The sequence below is a fragment of the Ipomoea nil genome, unplaced genomic scaffold, assembly GCF_001879475.1.
Source record: "Ipomoea nil cultivar Tokyo-kokei standard unplaced genomic scaffold, Asagao_1.1 scaffold2283, whole genome shotgun sequence".
Classification (NCBI taxonomy): domain Eukaryota; kingdom Viridiplantae; phylum Streptophyta; class Magnoliopsida; order Solanales; family Convolvulaceae; genus Ipomoea; species Ipomoea nil.
The window spans coordinates 4,508,239-4,532,021 of record NW_017618711.1 but is presented as its reverse complement, the minus strand read 5'-3'; the positions used below and the strand labels follow the sequence as shown (position 1 = coordinate 4,532,021).

General features: G+C 33.2%; 11 non-coding genes across 11 annotated transcripts; all 11 read right to left on the bottom strand.

Annotated features, from left to right (window-relative positions):
• Window positions 1-10,047: 10,047 nt before the first annotated feature.
• TRNAL-AAG lies at window positions 10,048-10,128 on the bottom strand. The gene has a single exon. It is a non-coding gene; the product is annotated as a tRNA-Leu (tRNA).
• A 609-nt stretch (window positions 10,129-10,737) lies between these two features.
• On the bottom strand, window positions 10,738-10,818 carry TRNAL-AAG. The gene has a single exon. It is a non-coding gene; the product is annotated as a tRNA-Leu (tRNA).
• A 1,483-nt stretch (window positions 10,819-12,301) lies between these two features.
• Window positions 12,302-12,382, bottom strand: TRNAL-AAG. The gene has a single exon. It is a non-coding gene; the product is annotated as a tRNA-Leu (tRNA).
• Window positions 12,383-13,384: 1,002 nt separating this feature from the next.
• TRNAL-AAG lies at window positions 13,385-13,465 on the bottom strand. The gene has a single exon. It is a non-coding gene; the product is annotated as a tRNA-Leu (tRNA).
• Window positions 13,466-14,085: 620 nt separating this feature from the next.
• On the bottom strand, window positions 14,086-14,166 carry TRNAL-AAG. The gene has a single exon. It is a non-coding gene; the product is annotated as a tRNA-Leu (tRNA).
• A 581-nt stretch (window positions 14,167-14,747) lies between these two features.
• On the bottom strand, window positions 14,748-14,828 carry TRNAL-AAG. Its single transcript has one exon. It is a non-coding gene; the product is annotated as a tRNA-Leu (tRNA).
• Window positions 14,829-15,438: 610 nt separating this feature from the next.
• Window positions 15,439-15,519, bottom strand: TRNAL-AAG. Its single transcript has one exon. It is a non-coding gene; the product is annotated as a tRNA-Leu (tRNA).
• Window positions 15,520-17,001: 1,482 nt separating this feature from the next.
• On the bottom strand, window positions 17,002-17,082 carry TRNAL-AAG. The gene has a single exon. It is a non-coding gene; the product is annotated as a tRNA-Leu (tRNA).
• Window positions 17,083-17,704: 622 nt separating this feature from the next.
• On the bottom strand, window positions 17,705-17,785 carry TRNAL-AAG. The gene has a single exon. It is a non-coding gene; the product is annotated as a tRNA-Leu (tRNA).
• A 582-nt stretch (window positions 17,786-18,367) lies between these two features.
• On the bottom strand, window positions 18,368-18,448 carry TRNAL-AAG. Its single transcript has one exon. It is a non-coding gene; the product is annotated as a tRNA-Leu (tRNA).
• A 580-nt stretch (window positions 18,449-19,028) lies between these two features.
• TRNAL-AAG lies at window positions 19,029-19,109 on the bottom strand. The gene has a single exon. It is a non-coding gene; the product is annotated as a tRNA-Leu (tRNA).
• Window positions 19,110-23,783: the final 4,674 nt, after the last annotated feature.

Here is a 23,783-nt window from a genome sequence, read left to right as displayed (position 1 = left end):
ATTCACAACAATGGCAAAAGCTATCTTAAAGCATTTGACGAAAGAGTGACGAAGGATTATTCATGGGATATTCATCCATAAAGCAAAGCATTCAGAGTTCTGAAACAAGCGAACAATGATTATCGAAGAATCCATCCACGTCAAATTTGATGAGCAATCTGAGAAAAACCCTCTGGATACAAGATACCTGCTATCCCAGCTCAAAATACCCAGAAATCCGTAGACGAAGACATCTCAGACGAAGAAGACTTACTTTCATCCTACATGAAGTATCAGCCGAAAGTACCAAGAACCGAAATGTCATCTGAACAAGCAAATGGAAATCAACCTATCAATCCTTCTAGAAACGCACCATCTGAACCAATGATCTACATAGACCTCCCTTATATCCAGAGATGGATACTCAGCCTTCTCAAGATGTCTTTGAGCCAGATCTTAGATGGTTGAAAGATCATCCACCAGATCAAGTTATTGGAGATGTTCAAGAAGGTGTTAGAACAAGAGCGTCATTACACGAAAGTATGATGGCATGCTTCTTATCCCAAATAGAGCCGAAATCTGTAGATGAAGCTTTATGTGATCCTGACTGGGTAATAGCTATGCAAGAAGAACTTCATCAATTTGAACGAAATGAAGTATGGGAACTAGTACCAAGACCATCACATCAAAATGTCATTGGAACTAAATGGGTTTTTAGAAACAAAATGAGTGAAGATGGACTCATTGTTAGGAACAAAGCTCGCCTTGTGGCTAAAGGATATTGTCAGGAGGAAGGTATTGATTTTGATGAAAACCTTCGCCCCCGTAGCCAGATTGGAAGCTATACGAATATTCTTAGCTTTTGCAGCTTACAAAAATTTCAAAGTCTATCAAATGGATGTCAAAAGCGCCTTCCTGAATGGACTTCTTGAAGAAGAAGTATATGTTGAACAACCTCCTGGTTTTGCTATCAACAATGACCTCGAAAAGGTGTACCACCTTAAGAAAGCTCTCTACGGTTTGAAACAAGCTCCACGAGCTTGGTATGATACACTATCATGTTTTCTAATCAATCGTGGCTTCACGAAAGGAGTGGTTGACAAAACACTCTTTCGTATAAAGGATAATGATCATATCCTACTGGTACAAATATATGTTGATGATATTATCTTTGGAAGCACGAATCCAGATCTATGTGAAAAATTCTCCAATCTCATGAAAGGAAAATTTGAAATGAGTATGATGGGAGAACTGAATTATTTTCTAGGCTTACAAGTCAAACAATGTCCTGATGGGATATTTATAAACCAAGCCAAATACACAAAAGATCTGATCCGAAAGTTTGGCATTGATGGAAAAAGTTCCGTCAAAATACCTATGAGTACATCTCTTAGGATGGACATTGACAATGAAGGAAAGGAAGTTGATCAGAAAAATTTTCGTGGTATTATTGGCTCTCTTCTATACCTAACAGCAAGTAGACCCGATATCTCGTTTGCTGTTGGTGTATGCGCTCGCTTTCAGGCTAAACCGAAAGAAAGTCACCTGAGTGCGACTAAAAGGATATTGCGATATCTTAAGGGCACACAAAATGTCGGCCTCTGGTATCCGAAAGAAGGATCATTTGATCTGATAGGATACTCAGATGCAGACTTCGCAGGTTGTCGAATCGATCGAAAAAGTACCTCGGGAACATGTCAGTTCCTAGGAGGAAGACTTGTGTCTTGGTTTAGCAAGAAACAACATTCCATTGCTACTAGTACGGCTGAGGCCGAATACATAGCAGCTGGAAGTTGTTGTGCTCAAATCTTATGGATGAGACATCAATTAAGAGACTATGGGATAAATGCCCAAGAAGTGAGCATTAAGTGTGATAATACAAGTGCTATAGCAATCACACACAATCCAGTTCTACACTCTCGGACCAAGCACATTGATATCAAGTATCATTTTATTCGTGATCATGTTGAAAAGAAAGACATTACTCTCGAATATGTTAATACCGATGATCAATTGGCAGATATACTCACTAAACCTCTGAGTGAGACAAGATTCTCTCTTTTAAGGCATGAGATCGGAATGATTGAAATGACCTAATATGTGATATTGCTTCACTATGCTTCATAATAATTTACCATATCTTTTCATGTACCTTTGTTTTCGTGTCTCTCACGCAAGAAAGTGTCAGTATCCAAAAGATTTTGTATAGATCTCCACGACACTTATTTGCCTATAAAATAGTTTTACCATACATAAGACATACTCACTTCTTTCTAAGAAATGATTGCAGGTATGAACAAAGAGAAAGGAAAAATGAACGAAGCAGAAAAGAGGGCTACCCGTCTGAAGCATCACTTACAGGAAGCAAGCAAGCTCCCTAATGCCACCATCATAAGCTTGAAAGAAGAAGGAGAGATGATCAATGTAACCTACTCAATGCCTAACCCCGAAAAAGAGACGCTTGACACTATTGTCAATGAATCTAGGGCCGAAAGGAGGTATCGTCTGGAACTAGCCAGTCAGGAGGCCTATGAAAGAATCATGATGATGAAGAGCTCCAACAAAGACTCTTCATCGTCACCAACCTCTCGATGGTATCCCTTTCCTGAAGTTCCTCCACCCAATGTTCAATCCTATGAGGATTTCTCAAGGGTCCACTCTCGGTCACATATCGGCCACCCGAACCCACTCTCTCTCTAGAAGAGTTGGATGAATTCGCCAAAACAACAAATCTGGCTGATGTGACTGATGAGATGACCCGATTGGAACTTCACGTGCCCTATCGTTTCCTTTGAACTGTAGTAGGTTGAGCCTTTTATGTTTAAGTCTCTCTCTCTCTTTCTATCCTGTATGTCATGATGCCTGTGTTATCCAAATAAATGCTTTGCATAAGTTCTTATGATTTCGGATCACAGAAAGGTTTACCGTTATGTGCATTTATTGCAAGTTATATCTGGTCAAAAAGAGTTCAAAAATTCATTATGAATTTATTGAATGCTAAGCACGTTGAAACTCAGGCCGTACAGGGAATCAAAATTTCAGTCCAAACTGAAATCAGCCTTATCTTGAACACTGTAATGAGCATTGATTGCAATATTGACGGATTTACGGATAAGCCCCTTAATCCTTGGCTATAAAAAGGGAGAGAATTTCACATAATTCTCACCATCCTCTCTTTCTCTCTCTCAATGGCACCTAAGAAAAGGTTCACAAGAAATGACTCTCGCAAGCTCCAAGAGGCCTCTAGGCGCCTCAGGGAGGAGCAAGGTGACTTATACCCAGGCAATAGTCCTAATGTTCCTATCAATCTCGTCTCTGATTCAGACTCATCGTTTCAATACGATGATATGGCTGGATTCATCGTTGAATCAGAGAATGAAGAAAAGATCCCAAAAGAATGGATTGACAAGGACTACATGGCCTTTCTGGCACAAGAAAATTTGGAAGAGAAGTATGACAAAGATGATGAGGCTGAATCCTCCACTGGTTCCAACTTTCCGCGCTATAAAAGATGGTATAGGGAAGTGTTTGGAAGGGTGAAGAAAGATAAGCCTGAATGTTCTTCATCCAAGAAGGTTGAGAGGAAGAAAAAGTGATTTTCTGAAAATCATCATCTATGTTTATGTATCTTCTCTTCTCGTTTGTTGAATAAAAGCGTGCCTATCTATGTGCTAATAAGATACAATGTCTTATCTGTGTAACCTTGCTGACTGTTTTAGATGTTTGTTCTGATCGAATCTTACTCGAATCTTTCGGGTAACTATGTTGATTATTCAGCATGAATCTTTCGGGTAACTATGTTGATTATTCAGCATGAATCTCTCGGGCAACTTTATGTTCATCTTATGAAATTCTGAACAACATTCGAGTTTTTGAATCGTACTCAAGACGCTACTTCTTCTTGAATCTGAACCGTTCATAAAGTTTCATTGGGATCAAATGGCCGAGAAAATCGCCTCTATCCCACTAGTCTGACAGGACAAAGACGTGCATTTAATGCACCTCTCAGCACTTGAGTGCTTTTTCTCTCTCCTCATTAAATGAGGGAATGATCGTTTCAGATCTGCACACGTTCTTATCACGTAACCATGATGATCAGTTACCTTTTGAGGAAGAAGAACCGCTGAATTTTTTTTTTTTTGAATAAGTCTTCTTAATGGACTGTTTTACGAACACCAACCCGGAGCTTTATAAACCCTACTCAAACCTTTACTCCGTCTGTTTTACATCTCTCAAATTTCATCCCTTCTCTTCAAAAATCTCTATAGTCAAGCTTTCTATCATCAATGGCGGCTCCTTCCGAAAAGAACCCAGGGAACCCTGAACCATCATCCACTCCAGTTATACCAAGCTTTCCCACCGAAGACATAGAATTTATCAAGTCCAGAATTCCATTTATCGTCGGAGGAAGTATGTGGGACGAAGAAGGGTTTCGTAAGTATGTCTTGGATAAAGCCTTTGGAGATCGGATAATCGCTCTTTTGCTTGAAACAGGTTTGTTTGGTTTGGTAACTCACCGCTATGATGAATGGTACCCTCTTGATGTTACTCAGTTTTATTTGAATGCTTATGTTGCTTCTGATTTCTCAAGCATATCTTCAAAAGTTAATAACCATCACATTGTGTTTACTGCTGAGGATATTCGATCAACTTTTGGGTTTCCCAGACGAGATGAGTCCTACAAGTCCAATCTGGTATATTATCATCTGGATCCGGAGGATTTCTATGAATCCATACGACACAAGGAGGCACCTTCCAAAGATAAAATCTTTTGGCCCCTCAAGAAAAAATGGTTCCGGTTGGATTATGAGTTTGCAGTAGACATCTTCAACAAGATTGTGGACCACAAGACTTCTGGCACAGATGATGTCACAAGGGAAAAACTGAAAATGCTGCACGCTTTTCTTCATGAGCATAAGGTTGATTGGTCCAAAATCATTTTCCACAACATCGCTCACACCATCACATACAATCGCAAAAGTCCTGGAGACATTGCAAAGAAGATGGGCTTCGGTTTCATTATAAGCCATCTTCTTACCACAAAAGGAGTGATTCTACGAGCTAGTGCTCCACCTGGTCAAAAGGTCTGTCACATGAAACACAAGCCATCTGGATATGATAAACAGAAGGCATTGGAATTGGGCATTCCTCTTGAACCCAATCTACCCAAAGGGAAGTCCAAACGAAAGTTAAAAACCCCCAAAGCTGACGAAGAAGCTCAACCAAAACCAAAACGGCAGAAACAAGAAAAACCCTCTTCTCGGGTTAAGTCTCAAAAGTCAGACACCACCCAATCAAAGACGAAAGTTGATCCTTCTCTCGAAACCTTGATAGTGCAGAACTCCTCTGAAGACGATGATGATCAACCTCTCATTCGTCTAAGCAAACGAAGTCGAATGAGATCTGTTCAAATTCGGGACAACGTGTCAAAAGAAGCAACTTCACAGGGGGAAGATATTTCGAAAGCAGCTACCTCTGAGGGGGAACTGAAAACCTCTCTGCCCGAAAGCAGTCCCGTTGCTCACAAACCCATCAATTCGAATGCATCTCCTGTTCCTCTTTCACAAGAGCCTATCCTAGCAGAGCAACTCCTACGAGAGTTGACTCAAGATCCTGCTACTGTAGAAATGGAGGGAAGATGTCAAAGTTTTCCACAAGAGCCGGGCTCTCCAGAAAACATCCCGAAAGCAGCCTCAGATGTTACAACTGATGCTCATTCTCTCCCACAAGAACCTACTATTGCAGAGCAGATAATTCTGACACAAGAACCTGCACTAGTAGACGAGATAACAGCTGCTCAAACATCTTTTACCCCGAAACCATCTGCTCGTCAATCTTCTCCAGACCAGTACACCCTTGATAAATCTCTCAGAGAATCGATTGAAAGAGATTACAATCGAGTTCTACAATGGCACAAGTGGCGCACGGCACCTCTCAGAGTCTTTCTCGAAACTTTTGAAGCCATGATCGACGAAGAAGAATTCGCACTTCAATGGCTTGAAACTCAGGACGTCACAAAGGCTGTGCGAATTGAGGAGATCCATCGAGTGTACTCTTATAGAATAACTCATCGATCTCTCGGGAAGGAAAAAGCTCCTTTGGTAGTACCTCTTCATAAACCTCCGATGGATCCAGCAACTGAAGCCGAATTGAAACAACTTCGCTACATCATGCTGCTATCCAAAATTAAAGCCCAAATGGCAGAAGATCATCCTCGAGATCCCAAAGGAAGTGCTAGTGGAACGAAAGATGTTCATGGCAACGAAATCGTCGAAGAGGATGAAGAAGAAAGTGAAGACGAGAGCAATGAAAACGACAATGAAGATGATGTCAATGATGATGAAACAGAAGACGACAACAGTGATTCTGATGATGATAATGATGATGACAATAATCCACAAGGAGGAGAAGGTACTGAAGGCGAAGAACCAGAAGATAGCCACACTATCTTGGTCGAAACAGACTATGCTAACTGCCCACAAAGACCACCTCTCTTGAAAATACCATCTGAAGACGAAGACTCGGATGAAGCATCCAGTAAAAATCCAATTCACTCATCACGTGTTATCATTCCAGTTCATGAGGGCAAAAAGGAAGCCTCACCTGAACCTGGCCACTCGATGCATGGTGGAAATCTGAAAGCACCACATCATGACGAACACAGGAACTCTTCTCCAACACACATTGAGGACGATTCTATCGCTGAGTCCCCACGGACCATTATGAACCTCATGCGAGAAACTGTTCATTCAGCTGAACTGATTCACAAGCAATATCTCGCCCTAAGGGAGAAGGACACGAGAGTATTGAATGACTTGTGTCAAAAAGTCAATCTACTCCTTGATATACAATCTCAACCGCAGCAACCGAATCCTTCTCACGACAAAGCTCTTAAGCAATTGGTAAAGAGAGTTTCTGATCTTGAAGAAAGTTCAAACAAAGTCGCTAGGCAGCAACACGAAATTAAGCATTCTCATTATGGCCTCAAGGAACGTGTTGACCTAGCTTGTACCAAGATTGACACTTATCAAGACAATTCCTATCAACTTGGTGAATATGCTCTTCAGATTCTAGGGTATGCTCAAGACATCCTGCTTGCAATCAAACAAATCCCATCTGTACCTCCTTCTGCCTGCGGTGATGATGCCAAAAAGGGGGAAAATAGGGATAATGACAGAGATAAGGATGATGACAACCAACCAAGAAGGGATAACACGAAAGAAAAATCTTCAGAAAAGCGAATCTCTCCACACAAAGTCTCGGATCTCTCTCATCAACCTAAGTCTCGTGGACAGTCTCATAATCAAAGACGCTATGGTCGCACTCAAGACAGACCTCACAAGGCTCGACAATCCTTCGGCTCTGAAGCCAAATATCTCTTCACAGGACTGTCAAGAAGAGATCAAGCAAGTCTGAGACAAAGGCTCATGAAAAATACCTCAGTTACCATGGATGGCATTGGAAACTTCGTGGACTATGTCCCATACGAAGAAGGAAGCGGTAAGAGGTTTGAAGGTTGCAACAATCCCATCTGGTTGAAGAAGAAAGACAACCACACGAGGCAAAACTACATGAGCACTCAGAACGAAAGGATTAAAAGACAAAACAAGGAGTTGTGGGAAAAACACGATGAAGAGATCAGGAGAAGAGATGATGAAGCTAGAGAAAGAGAAAGGGTTAAGAATCTCATCAAAGATCTATCAATTATAACCAAAGACTCTCCTGATAATGTCACGTACAACGCAGCTTTCAAAGTGCATAAAGAGTCAGGCAAGAGTTATCAAGAAGGAATGAATTCGTTTGAACTGATCTCCTGGTGGAAGTCTGGAGTAGTGGATGGCAACAACATTCGAGAAGCCTACAACAATTACACGAGTTTAAACATCAAAGGAGGATATGAAGAGCTCGTCAGAAACAATTCAATCAGGACTTTCAGAGCAAGAATCAACGAGAAGATAGACTACGAGAGAACACAAAGAAGACAGGAAGAGAAGGACAATCAAGAAAGAAAGAAGGAAGCTCAGCAAAGGTTGAATCTTTTAGAAATGTAAGTTATCCTTTACTTTGATTTATTTTGACAGAGTTTTTGTAATGACTTTATCTGAATATCTATGAAACTCTCATTGTTACACATCTCGTGTCACTTGTCTGAGTTAAAAAGTCCTTGTCCTTATTTCTGCTGCTTCTTCGTAGAAAATACTTGTAAACTCTCGATAATGGCTGTGTTTTTAATAGAATTATCCTTAAGGAGCACTTTCTCAGCCTTATAAGAAGAGTATAGGTTTTGGCATCATCAAAAAGGGGGAAATTGTTAGGAACCATGTATTAGGATTTTGATGATACCAATGTAATGTAGAAAGTAGACCCCTAACTCTTTCGTTTTTATTGTATCGCTACTTTCGTTCTAGACGAAAGTTGCCATAACTCATATGTAATTCGTGTTAAGCTAGAACAAACACACGAAAGGAGTTATGAATAGAAGATAGGCTGATCAAGACGAAAGAAGACTCCACAGCAACGAAAGAAGGAGTTGTCATTAAGAAGACAGTTCTTTTCAACAAGTATTCTTCTTCTCATCAACAAGAAGAATGTTCTACCTGTCTGATGTGACAACATCCTAGGACAATAAGGACCTCAACTCATGGGACACGCTACCCGAAGAGCATTTAATGAAGTTGTACTATCTCTGGAGCTAAAAGACAAAAGTCATCAGATCCTCCATACCTTCAACGGCTACATAGTACAAACCCATTAATGAAGCATTAAATGCATGAGGCTCCATGGTCCTTGTCCAACAGATAAAAGGTTTAAAAATTCATTTCCCTCCAACGGATGAATTTTCATCACCTATATAAACCAACCTTCATCAACTAAGAAGGTGCTGGTTCATTTTATCTCTACTCACTCTCTTGCAAAAAGCTCTTAAAAGTGAACAAATCTCAAAGCTTTTTGTGAACCAGCTAGTTAAGGTGTTAAGGCATTTGAAGTAGATCATCCATCACTGCCCTACATCTTGTAAGAAGTCTTGCACATTTGAAGCAATCATCCCACACCTACAAGACTTCACAGTTGGAGGAATCAAGAAATACTTTCTCACCAACCTCAACTTAGAAGAAGAAGTTGATAGAGGCGGAGTAAACTCTCGGAGTTGAAAAACCTTCAAAGGCTGTCCGGCTTAGTGATCAAGGAAGTCTTTGTGTATTTGTACTAAAGAAGTGATAGTGCAATCCTTCCAGCAGTTGTGGAAGAAGAGTGGAAGTAGGCAAAGTTTGGCCGAACCACTATAAAATCTCGTCTCACTCCTCTCTTTACTTACTGCTTTAGTTTACTGCTTGCATATCATCCTTTTCATCACTTATCTCATCTTCTAATCAAACTCTTGCAACCCTCTCTTAATAATCTTTCCGCTGTGCTTATCCTACTCAAAAGTGTTGTCAAGGTTTTTCTGTTAAAGAATTTAAAGAAAAACGAGAGTCTATTCACCCCCCCCCCCCCCCCCCCCCCCCCTCTAGACTCACCATACAATCTATCGGGACCAACAGTCACTTCGTATCTTTATATAGTGCTGATCGTGAATAAAAGGTTGTTGAGTGTGTTTGCCACAAGTATAATTAAAATCAAAAAAAAAATCTTATTTATAAATAGTTTCTTTATTGGCGTTAAGGAAATAGTTTCCTGTTTTTTTATTTTTTCTTTTTTGCTAGTTGCGTCCCTTAGTGCGAGTATTGAACTAGAAAGAAACTGGTGTCGTAGAGAGATGTTTTGAACTTTAAAATGGAAAGTTTCAAATTACATGAGCAAATTTCCGAACTAACTTAACTTTCGACATTTTAATACACAGTAATTGGATTTGAACTTTAAAAGGGAAAGCTTCAAATTACGGGAGCTTATTTCCGAACTAACTTAACTTTGAACATTTTAATACGGAGTATTTGGTTTTGAACTTTAAAAAGGAAAGCTTCAAATTACGAGAGCAAATTTCCGAACTAACTTCACTTTGGGCATTTTAATACGGAGTAATTGGATATGCAAACCTGACTTTGAAATTTAGTTAGAAACAATGATCATTGTTGAGAGTGGGATTTGAACCCACGCCCTTTCGGACCAGAACCTTAATCTGGCGCCTTAGACCAACTCGGCCATCTCAACATTATTTTTGTTATCGCAACATTGTTTTCATTTAACAATTTTAATATAAATGATTTAAAAGTTTATCATTTAAATTCTTTGTCCAGAATGTCACTTCGTATCTTTATATAGTGCTGATCGTGAATAAAAGGTTGTTGAGTGTGTTGGCCTCAAGTATAATTAAAATCAAAAAAAAAATCTTATTTATAAATAGTTTCTTTATTTGCGTTAAGGTAATAGTTTCCTCTTTTTTTATTTTTTCTTTTTTGCTAGTTGCGTCCCTTGGTGCGAACTAGAAAGAAACTGGTGTCGTAGAGAGACGTTTTGAACTTTAAAATGGAAAGTTTCAAATTACATGAGCAAATTTCCGAACTAACTTAATTTTCGATATTTTAATACACAGTAATTGGATTTGAACTTTAAAAGGGAAAGCTTCAAATTACGGGAGCTTATTTCCGAACTAACTTAACTTTGGACATTTTAATACGGAGTATTTGGTTTTGAACTTTAAAAAGGAAAGCTTCAAATTACGAGAGCAAATTTCCGAACTAACTTCACTTTGGGCATTTTAATACGGAGTAATTGGATATGCAAACCTGATTTTGAAATTTAGTTAGAAACTATAATCATTGTTAAGAGTGGGATTTGAACCCACGCCCTTTCGGACCAGAACCTTAATCTGGCGCCTTAGACCAACTCGGCCATCTCAACATCATTTTTGTTATCGCAACATTGTTTTCATTTAACAATTTTAATATAAATGATTTAAAAGTTTATCATTTAAATTCTTTGTCAAGAATGTCACTTCGTATCTTTATATAGTGCTGATCGTGAATAAAAGGTTGTTGAGTGTGTTGGCCACAAGTATAATTAAAATCAAAAAAAAAAATCTTATTTATAAATAGTTTCTTTATTGGCGTTAAGGTAATAGTTTCCTGTTTTTTATTTTTTCTTTTTTGCTAGTTGCGTTCCTTAGTGCGAGTATTGAACTAAAAAGAAACGGTGTCGTAGAGAGATGTTTTGAAATTTAAAATGGAAAGTTTCAAATTACATGAGCAAATTTTCGAACTAACTTAACTTTGGACGTTTTAAAACACAGTAATTCGATTTGAACTTTATAAGGGAAAGCTTCAAATTACGGGAGCTTATTTCCAAACTAACTTAACTTTGTACATTTTTATACGGAGTATTTGGATTTGAACTTTAAAAAGTAAAGCTTCAAATTACATGAGCAAATTTTCGAACTAACATAACTTTGGACATTTTAATGCACAGTAATTGGATTTGAACTTTAAAAGGGAAATCTTCAATTTACGGGAGCTTATTTCCGAACTAACTTAATTTGGACATTTTAATACGGAGTATTTGGATTTGAACTTTAAAAAGGAAAGCTTCAAATTACGGGAGCAAATTTCCGAACTAAATTCACTTTGGGCATTTTAATACGGAGTAATTTAATATGCAAATGTAATTTTGAAATTTAGTTAGAAACTATAATCATTGTTTAGAGTGGGATTTGAACCCACGCCCTTTCGAACCAAAACCTTAATCTGGCAACTTAGACCAACTCGGTCATCTCAACATTATTTTGGTTATTGCAACATTGTTTTCATTTAACAATTTTAATATAAATTATTTAAAAGTTTAACATTTAAATTCTTTGTTAGGAATGTTTCTTCGTATCTTTATATAGTGCTGATCGTGAATAAAAGGTTGTTTAGTGTGTTGGCCACGAATATAATTAAAAGAAAAAAAATCTTATTTATAAATAGTTTCTTTATTTGCGTTAAGGTAATAGTTTCCTTTTTTTTATTTTTTCTTTTTTGATAGTTGCGTCCCTTCGTGCGAGTATTGAACTAGAAAGAAACTGGTGTCGTAGAGAGATGTTTTGAACTTTAAAATGGAAAGTTTCAAATTACATGATCAAATTTCCGAACTAACTTAACTTTGGACATTTTAATACACAGTAATTGGATTTGAAATTTAAAAGGGAAAGCTTCAAATTACGGGAGTTTATTTCCGAACTAACTTAATTTGGACATTTTAATACGGAGTATTTGGATTTGAACTATAAAAAAGAAAGCTTCAAATTACGGGAGCAAATTTCCGAACTAACTTCATTTTGGGGCATTTTAATACGGAGTAATTGGATATGCAAACGTGATTTTGAAATTTAGTTAGAAACTATAATCATTGTTGAGAGTGGGATTTGAACCCACGCCCTTTCGGACCAGAACCTTAATCTGGCGCCTTAGACCAACTCGGTCATCTCAACATTATTTTGGTTATCGCAACATTGTTTTCATTTAACAATTTTAATATAAATGATTTAAAAGTTTAACATTTAAATTCTTTGTTAAGAATGTCACTTCGTATCTTTATATAGTGCTGATCGTGAATAAAAGGTTGTTGAGTGTGTTGGCCACAAGTATAATTTAAAGCAAAAAAAAAAAATCTTATTTATAAATAGTTTCTTTATTGGCGTTAAGGTAATAGTTTATTGTTTTTTTATTTTTTCTTTTTTTCTAGTTGCGTCCCTTAGTGCGAGTATTGAACTAGAAAGAAACTGGTGTCGTAGAGAGATGTTTTGAACTTTAAAATGGAAAGTTTCAAATTACATGAGCAAATTTCCGAACTAACTTAACTTTCGACATTTTAATACACAGTAATTGGATTTGAACTTTAAAAGGGAAATCTTCAAATTACGGGAGCTTATTTCCGAACTAACTTGGTTAAAGTACCTACGAGGTCCCTGTACTATAGCGTTTTGTTCAATTTAGTCCTTATACTTTTATTTTGTTCAATTTAGTTCCTGTACTTTCAAAAGTAGTGCAATTAAGGACAATAGTTAACGATGTTAATATTATCGTTAACTTAGGTTACGTGGCACTGATGATATTTATATTCCTACTCATATATTACTTTATAAATATTTAAAATCTATCATTTTTACCACCAATATATTAAATTAGTATGTCCAAAATAAATAATTACGACCATGTTCGTAATGAGATTTAGACAATTGTCCTTAGTTTTACCACTTTTTAAAGTAGAGGGAATAAATTGAACAGAATAAAGGTACAAGGACTAAATTGAACAAAACACTATAGTACAGGGACTTCATAGGTACGGAGTATTTGGTTTTGAACTTTAAAAAGGAATGCTTCAAATTACGAGAGCAAATTTCCGAACTAACTTCACTTTGGGCATTTTAATACGGAGTAATTGGATATGCAAACCTGATTTTGAAATTTAGTTAGAAACTATAATTTCACAATGTTGAGAGTGGGATTTGAACCCACGCCCTTTCAGACCAGAACCTTAATCTGGCGCCTTAGACCAACTCAGCCATCTCAACATCATTTTTGTTATCGCAACATTGTTTTCATTTAAAAATTTTAATATAAATGATTTAAAGGTTTATCATTTAAATTCTTTGTCAAGAATGTCACTTCGTATCTTTATATAGTGCTGATCGTGAATAAAAGGTTGTTGAGTGTGTTTCCCACAAGTATAATTAAAATCAAAAAAAAAATCTTATTTATAAATAGTTTCTTTATTGACGTTAAGGAAATAGTTTCCTATTTTTTTATTTTTTCTTTTTTGCTAGTTGCGTCCCTTAGTGCGAGTATTGAACTAGAAAGAAACTGGAGTCGTAGAGAGATGTTTTGAACTTTAAAATGGAAAGTTTCAAATTACATGAGCAAATTTCCGAACTAACTTAACTTTCGACATTTTAATACACAGTAATTGGATTTGAACTTTAAAAGGGAAAGCTTCAAATTACGGGAGCTTATTTCCGAACTAACTTAACTTTGAACATTTTAATACGGAGTATTTGGTTTTGAACTTTAAAAAGGAAAGCTTCAAATTACGAGAGCAAATTTCCGAACTAACTTCACTTTGGGCATTTTAATACAGAGTAATTGGAAATGCAAACCTGATTTTGAAATTTAGTTAGAAACTATAATTTCACATTGTTGAGAGTGGGATTTGAACCCACGCCCTTTCGGACCAGAACCTTAATCTGGCGCCTTAGACCAACTCGGCCATCTCAACATCATTTTTGTTATCGCAACATTGTTTTCATTTAAAAATTTTAATATAAATGATTTAATGGTTTATCATTTAAATTCTTTGTCAAGAATGTCACTTCGTATCTTTATATAGTGCTGATCGTGAATAAAAGGTTGTTGAGTGTGTTTGCCACAAGTATAATTAAAATCAAAAAAAAAAATCTTATTTATAAATAGTTTCTTTATTGGCGTTAAGGAAATAGTTTCCTGTTTTTTTATTTTTTCTTTTTTGCTAGTTGCGTCCCTTAGTGCGAGTATTGAACTAGAAAGAAACTGGTGTCGTAGAGAGATGTTTTGAACTTTAAAATGGAAAGTTTCAAATTACATGAGCAAATTTCCGAACTAACTTAACTTTCGACATTTTAATACACAGTAATTGGATTTGAACTTTAAAAGGGAAAGCTTCAAATTACGGGAGCTTACTTCCGAACTAACTTAACTTTGAACATTTTAATACGGAGTATTTGGTTTTGAACTTTAAAAAGGAAAGCTTCAAATTACGAGAGCAAATTGGATATGGATATGCAAACCTGATTTTGAAATTTAGTTAGAAACAATGATCATTGTTGAGAGTGGGATTTGAACCCACGCCCTTTCGGACCAGAACCTTAATCTGGTGCCTTAGACCAACTCGGCCATCTCAACATTATTTTTGTTATCGCAACATTGTTTTCATTTATCAATTTTAATATAAATGATTTAAAAGTTTATCATTTAAATTCTTTGTCCAGAATGTCACTTCGTATCTTTATATAGTGCTGATCGTGAATAAAAGGTTGTTGAGTGTGTTGGCCACAAGTATAATTAAAATCAAAAAAAAAAATCTTATTTATAAATAGTTTCTTTATTTGCGTTAAGGTAATAGTTTCCTCTTTTTTTATTTTTTCTTTTATGCTAGTTGCGTCCCTTGGTGCGAACTAGAAAGAAACTGGTGTCGTAGAGAGACGTTTTGAACTTTAAAATGGAAAGTTTCAAATTACATGAGCAAATTTCCGAACTAACTTAATTTTCGATATTTTAATACACAGTAATTGGATTTGAACTTTAAAAGGGAAAGCTTCAAATTACGGGAGCTTATTTCCGAACTAACTTAACTTTGGACATTTTAATACGGAGTATTTGGTTTTGAACTTTAAAAAGGAAAGCTTCAAATTACGAGAGCAAATTTCCGAACTAACTTCACTTTGGGCATTTTAATATGGAGTAATTGGATATGCAAACCTGATTTTGAAATTTAGTTAGAAACTATAATCATTGTTGAGAGTGGGATTTGAACCCACGCCCTTTCGGACCAGAACCTTAATCTGGCGCCTTAGACCAACTCGGCCATCTCAACATCATTTTTGTTATCGCAACATTGTTTTCATTTAACAATTTTAATATAAATGATTTAAAAGTTTATCATTTAAATTCTTTGTCAAGAATGTCACTTCGTATCTTTATATAGTGCTGATCGTGAATAAAAGGTTGTTGAGTGTGTTGGCCACAAGTATAATTAAAATCAAAAAAAAAATCTTATTTATAAATAGTTTCTTTATTGGCGTTAAGGTAATAGTTTCCTGTTTTTTATTTTTTCTTTTTTGCTAGTTGCGTTCCTTAGTGCGAGTATTGAACTAAAAAGAAACGGTGTCGTAGAGAGATGTTTTGAAATTTAAAATGGAAATTTTCAAATTACATGAGCAAATTTTCGAACTAACTTAACTTTGGACGTTTTAATACACAGTAATTCGATTTGAACTTTATAAGGGAAAGCTTCAAATTACGGGAGCTTATTTCCAAACTAACTTAACTTTGTACATTTTTATACGGAGTATTTGGATTTGAACTTTAAAAAGTAAAGCTTCAAATTACATGAGCAAATTTTCGAACTAACATAACTTTGGACATTTTAATGCACAGTAATTGGATTTGAACTTTAAAAGGGAAATCTTCAATTTACGGGAGCTTATTTCCGAACTAACTTAATTTGGACATTTTAATACGGAGTATTTGGATTTGAACTTTAAAAAGGAAAGCTTCAAATTACGGGAGCAAATTTCCGAACTAAATTCACTTTGGGCATTTTAATACGGAGTAATTTAATATGCAAACGTAATTTTGAAATTTAGTTAGAAACTATAATCATTGTTTAGAGTGGGATTTGAACCCACGCCCTTTCGAACCAAAACCTTAATCTGGCAACTTAAACCAACTCGGTCATCTCAACATTATTTTGGTTATCGCAACATTGTTTTCATTTAACAATTTTAATATAAATTATTTAAAAGTTTAACATTTAAATTCTTTGTTAGGAATGTTTCTTCGTATCTTTATATAGTGCTGATCGTGAATAAAAGGTTGTTTAGTGTGTTGGCCACGAATATAATTAAAAGAAAAAAAATCTTATTTATAAATAGTTTCTTTATTTGCGTTAAGGTAATAGTTTCCTTTTTTTTATTTTTTCTTTTTTGATAGTTGCGTCCCTTCGTGCGAGTATTGAACTAGAAAGAAACTGGTGTCGTAGAGAGATGTTTTGAACTTTAAAATGGAAAGTTTCAAATTACATGATCAAATTTCCGAACTAACTTAACTTTGGACATTTTAATACACAGTAATTGGATTTGAAATTTAAAAGGGAAAGCTTCAAATTACGGGAGTTTATTTCCGAACTAACTTAATTTGGACATTTTAATACGGAGTATTTGGATTTGAACTATAAAAAAGAAAGCTTCAAATTACGGGAGCAAATTTCCGAACTAACTTCATTTTGGGGTATTTTAATACGGAGTAATTGGATATGCAAACCTGATTTTGAAATTTAGTTAGAAACTATAATCATTGTTGAGAGTGGGATTTGAACCCACGCCCTTTCGGACCAGAACCTTAATCTGGCGCCTTAGACCAACTCGGTCATCTCAACATTATTTTGGTTATCGCAACATTGTTTTCATTTAACAATTTTAATATAAATGATTTAAAAGTTTAACATTTAAATTCTTTGTTAAGAATGTCACTTCGTATCTTTATATAGTGCTGATCGTGAATAAAAGGTTGTTGAGTGTGTTGGCCACAAGTATAATTTAAAGCAAAAAAAAAAAAATCTTATTTATAAATAGTTTCTTTATTGGCGTTAAGGTAATAGTTTATTGTTTTTTTATTTTTTCTTTTTTTCTAGTTGCGTCCCTTATTGCGAGTATTGAACTAGAAAGAAACTGGTGTCGTAGAGAGATGTTTTGAACTTTAAAATGGAAAGTTTCAAATTAAATACGCAAATTTCCGAACTAACTTAACTTTAGACATTTTAATACACAGTAATTGGATTTGAACTTTAAAAGTGAAAGCTTCAAATTACGGGAGCTTATTTCCGAACTAACTTAACTTTGGACATTTTAATACGGAGTATTTGGTTTTGAACTTTAAAAACGAATGCTTCAAATTAGGGAGCAAATTTCCGAACTAACTTCACTTTGGGCATTTTAATACGGAGTAATTGGATATGCAAACCTGATTTTGAAATTTAGTTAGAAACTATAATTTCACATTGTTGAGAGTGGGATTTGAACCCACGCCCTTTCGGACCAGAACCTTAATCTGGCGCCTTAGACCAACTCGGCCATCTCAACATCATTTTTGTTATCGCAACATTGTTTTCATTTAAAAATTTTAATATAAATGATTTAATGGTTTATCATTTAAATTCTTTGTCAAGAATGTCACTTCGTATCTTTATATAGTGCTGATCGTGAATAAAAGGTTGTTGAGTGTGTTTGCCACAAGTATAATTAAAATCAAAAAAAAAAAATCTTATTTATAAATAGTTTCTTTATTGGCGTTAAGGAAATAGTTTCCTGTTTTTTTATTTTTTCTTTTTTGCTAGTTGCGTCCCTTAGTGCGAGTATTGAACTAGAAAGAAACTGGTGTCGTAGAGAGATGTTTTGAACTTTAAAATGGAAAGTTTCAAATTACATGAGCAAATTTCCGAACTAACTTAACTTTCGACATTTTAATACACAGTAATTGGATTTGAACTTTAAAAGGGAAAGCTTCAAATTACGGGAGCTTATTTCCGAACTAACTTAACTTTGAACATTTTAATACGGAGTATTTGGTTTTGAACTTTAAAAAGGAAAGCTTCAAATTACGAGAGCAAATTGGATATGGATATGCAAACCTGATTTTGAAATTTAGTTAGAAACAATGATCATTGTTGAGAGTGGGATTTGAACCCACGCCCTTTCGGACCAGAACCTTAATCTGGTGCCTTAGACCAACTCGGCCATCTCAACATTATTTTTGTTATCGCAACATTGTTTTCATTTATCAATTTTAATATAAATGATTTAAAAGTTTATCATTTAAATTCTTTGTCCAGAATGTCACTTCGTATCTTTATATAGTGCTGATCGTGAATAAAAGGTTGTTGAGTGTGTTGGCCACAAGTATAATTAAAATCAAAAAAAAAATCTTATTTATAAATAGTTTCTTTATTGGCGTTAAGGAAATAGTTTCCTGTTTTTTTATTTTTTCTTTTTTGCTAGTTGCGTCCCTTAGTGCGAGTATTGAACTAGAAAGAAACTGGTGTCGTAGAGAGATGTTTTGAACTTTAAAATGGAAAGTTTCAAATTACATGAGCAAATTTCCGAACTAACTTAACTTTCGACATTTTAATACACAGTAATTGGATTTGAACTTTAAAAGGGAAAGCTTCAAATTACGGGAGCTTATTTCCGAACTAACTTAACTTTGAACATTTTAATACGGAGTATTTGGTTTTGAACTTTAAAAAGGAAAGCTTCAAATTACGAGAGCAAATTGGATATGGATATGCAAACCTGATTTTGAAATTTAGTTAGAAACAATGATCATTGTTGAGAGTGGGATTTGAACCCACGCCCTTTCGGACCAGAACCTTAATCTGGTGCCTTAGACCAACTCGGCCATCTCAACATTATTTTTGTTATCGCAACATTGTTTTCATTTATCAATTTTAATATAAATGATTTAAAAGTTTATCATTTAAATTCTTTGTCCAGAATGTCACTTCGTATCTTTATATAGTGCTGATCGTGAATAAAAGGTTGTTGAGTGTGTTGGCCACAAGTATAATTAAAATCAAAAAAAAAAAATCTTATTTATAAATAGTTTCTTTATTGGCGTTAAGGAAATAGTTTCCTGTTTTTTTATTTTTTCTTTTTTGCTAGTTGCGTCCCTTAGTGCGAGTATTGAACTAGAAAGAAACTGGTGTCGTAGAGAGATGTTTTGAACTTTAAAATGGAAAGTTTCAAATTACATGATCAAATTTCCGAACTAACTTAACTTTGGACATTTTAATACACAGTAATTGGATTTGAACTTTAAAAGGGAAAGCTTCAAATTACGGGAGTTTATTTCCGAACTAACTTAATTTGGACATTTTAATACGGAGTATTTGGATTTGAACTTTAAAAAAGAAAGCTTCAAATTACGGGAGCAAATTTCCGAACTAACTTCATTTTGGGGCATTTTAATACGGAGTAATTGGATATGCAAACGTGATTTTGAAATTTAGTTAGAAACTATAATCATTGTTGAGAGTGGGATTTGAACCCACACCCTTTCAAACCAGAACCTTAATCTGGCACTTTAGACCAACTCGGTCATCTCAACATTATTTTGGTTATCGCAACATTGTTTTCATTTAACAATTTTAATATAAACTAGTATTTGCGCCCGTGCGATGCACGGAATAGATTTGTTGTAATATATTAAGAATATTTCGATCGATATATAATTATTTAAATTAGAACATCAAATATTATATAGTTCAATTGAATATACGGGTTGGATCATTTATGTGTTTTTATATTATCATTGTATGAATTTAAGCAAATAATTGCTCAAATTAATAGTTAATGTGTAGATGTATGCATGTAGTGTTATAACTTTGGAGATTTTTTTTTTTTTTTTTTTATCATTGTTTAGTATTTTTTTTTATAAATTATACAAATGTGTTCGTTCTCTAGCAACTCAGTTATATGAATGAATTGTTATCTTAATTCATTTGTATGGAGGATATTTTTTTTGTCTATACATATAAAAATTTTGTCATTTAAAAAATATAATATCAACGATTTTATTTACATATTGTTGAAACCTCTTTGTAGACGACATTGGTAGTAGCAACACAATCTTGTCCATCATCATCTAGAGCTAACACCTTCAATTGATCAGGATGGGTGACTCGGTGAAAATATATAATGGTATAATATTAGTCAATTAGCAATCCTTTTATATTTTAAATAAATTAGTAATATCATATTCATTTTCAGTCAATTATTCTTTTGTATTTTTAGTCAATTAGAATATTATATGGAGTGATATTTTTACCTAATTTGTGTTCCATTTTTAATTGAGGATGTATAATATTATTATTGAAATATTTCTGTTCCATTTGTAATTTACCTTTACTATTGTTTAAAATATGCACTTACTATTTATGATGTAGAATATTATTATTGAAATATTGGCGTTCAATTTTAGTTTCCCTTCCATTTTAATTAAAATGCAATGATCTAACCATTTATTTTTTTCATATTAGTCAATTATGAATAATTTTTTATTTGCAGTCAATTATTAATATTCATTTCCTTTTAAATTTTCAATCCATTAGTAATATCGTATTTATTTTCATCCAATTACTTCTCTTTTATTTTTTGTCAATTAATCAATTAGCGAACTAAAATATCAAATGCAATGATATTTTTACCAAATTTTCGTTTCATTTTTAATTGATGATTTATAATATTATTATTGAAATATTTCCATTTCATTTTTAATTTACCTTTACTATTGTTTAAAATATGTCTTTAGTATTGATGATGTAGAATATTATTATTGAAGTATTTCCTTTTCATTTTTAATTTACCTTTACTTGATAGTGTAGAATATTATTATTGAAATATTTCCATTCTATTGTTTAAAATTGTGTAAAATTTATGACATACTTGTGATTTGATGTATTATACTGTGTAATATTATTGTGAAAAATTAAAATGCAATGATCTGACCATTTTTTTTTTCTGTTTTAGTCAATTATGAATATTTTCTTATTTTCAAACAATTGTTAATATTTATTTCCTTTTTCAATTAACCTAATGTTTGTTGCCAAGCACCTTGTGCTTAGATGGCATGTAGTGACCTCTTTTATTTGGGAAATCATGAGATTGAGCCTTAATGAAGGTGTTGGTTGAGAAAATATGTTTGAATAGATACTTTTTTATTTACCTAATTTCCATTCCATTTTTAATTGATAATATAGAATATTATTGTGAAATATTTTTGTTCTTTTTTTTCATCCTTTTTTTTTTAATTTACCTTTACTATTTACTATTGTTTGGGCGATAAATCAAGTAAATAGAATTTTGTTTTTAATTATATTATAGATTTTTTTTCTTTTTCTATTGTTTGGGTGTGAAAGTAAGGAAGAAGGATTTTCTTTTTAATAATGGTATAGATTGAGAATTTTTTTATATTTTCCTATTTAACTGAGTATTATTAGTATTAATCAGTGACTTTCGTTTCTTTTTCCATTTTTAGTGAATTAAGGATCCTTTTATATTTTTTCTATTTTAATGCTAACTTTTAATTTTACTGATTATTATTAGTATTAATTATTCAGTGAATTCCATTTCATTTTCTATTTTTCGTAAATTATGAATCTTTTTTTTTTCAATTTTTTTGTAGGATTGTTTTTACTGTTACTTTTATTATGAACCCTTTTTAAAAAAAAAAATTCATTTTCATTGAATTAAGAATCCTTTTTTATTTTCAATTTTACTGATTATTATTAGTATTAATGTGTAAATTTCGTTTATTTTTCCATTTTTAGTGAAGTAATGATCTTTTTTTTTCTTCATATTTTACTACTAATTTTCTGACTGATTATTATTACTATTAATTAATCAGTGAATTCCATTTCCTTTTCTATTTCTCGTGAATTAAGAAACTTTTTTTATTATTCTAATTTTTGGTAGAATTTTCTTTTTTTTTTTACTGTTATCCTTATTATGACCTTTTTTTTTCACACCCTTACGTTTCTTTTTTCATTTTTATTGAATTAAGACTCATTTTTTATGCTTTCAAAAAAAAAACGACTCATTTTTTATTTTCCTATTTTACCAATTATTATTAGTCATAATCAGTAAATTCCGTTTATATTTTCATTTTTAGTGAATTAAGGATCTTTTTTTACTGATTATTGTTAGTTTTAATTAATTAGTGAATCCCGTTTCCTTTTCTATTTTTTGTGAATTAAGGATCTTTTTTTCTATTTTACTACTAACTTTTTTACTAATTATTATTAGTATTATTAATTGGTAATTTTTTTTTTTATTGTTTGGGCGGGTAAGTAAGAAATGGGGGTTTTGTTTTTAAGAATAATATAGAATTTTAGTGAGTTAAAGATCCTTTTTATAGAATTCTCTTTCAATATTTAAATACATTAGCATAGTAATTACACGAAAGAAGGAAAGAAAAATTATTAGAATAATAGTATTTCACCCGTTCGATGCACAGAATGGATTTGTTGTAATATATTAAGAATATTTGGATCAATATATAATTATTTAAATTATAACATCAAATATTATATAGTGCAATTGAACATATGGTTTGGATTATTTATGTGTTTTGATGTTATCATTGCTTAAATTTGAGCAAATGATTGCTCAAATTAATAGCTAATGTGTAGATGTACGCATGCGGTGCTGTAATTTTGGAGATTTTATTTATCATTGTTTAGTATTTTTTTTTTAAAATTAGTCAAATGTGCTCATTCTCAAGCAACTCAGTTATAGGAATGAATTACTATCTTAATTCATTTGTATGGAAGATATATATTTTTTTGTCTAGATATATAGCAAATTTGTCATTTAAAAAAAAATGTCAATGATTGTATGTACACATTATTGAAACATCTTTCGACATTGGTAGTAGCAACACAATCTTGTCCATCATCATCTATAGCTAACACCTTCAATCCATCATGATGGGTGACTCGAGTGAAAATATATAATGTTAGAATATTAGTCAATTAGGGATTTTTTTATATTTTAAGTCAGTTTGTAATATCATATTCATTTTCAGCCAATTATTCTTTTTTATTTTTAATCAATTAGTCAATTAGAATATCATATGCAATGATATTTTTACCTAATTTTCGTTCGAGTTTTAATTGATTATGTATAATATTATTATTGAAATATTTCCGTTGCATTTTTAATTTTTTATTATTGTTTAAAATATGCCTTTATTATCTATGATGTAGAATATTATTGTTAAAATATTTCCGTCAAATTTTAGTTTCCATCAATTTTTAATTAAAATGCAATGACCTAACCATTTATTTTTTTCATATTAGTTAATTATAGATCATTTTTTATTTGCAGTCAACTATTAATATTTCATTTCATTTTATATTTTCAGTTAATTAGTAATATCATATTCATTTTTAGCAAATTATTCTTTTTTATTTCCAGTCAATTGGTCAATTAGCCAATTAGAATATCAGATGTAGTGATATTTTATCCAATTTTCGTTCCATTTTTAATTGATGATGTAGAATATTATTATTAAAATATTTCC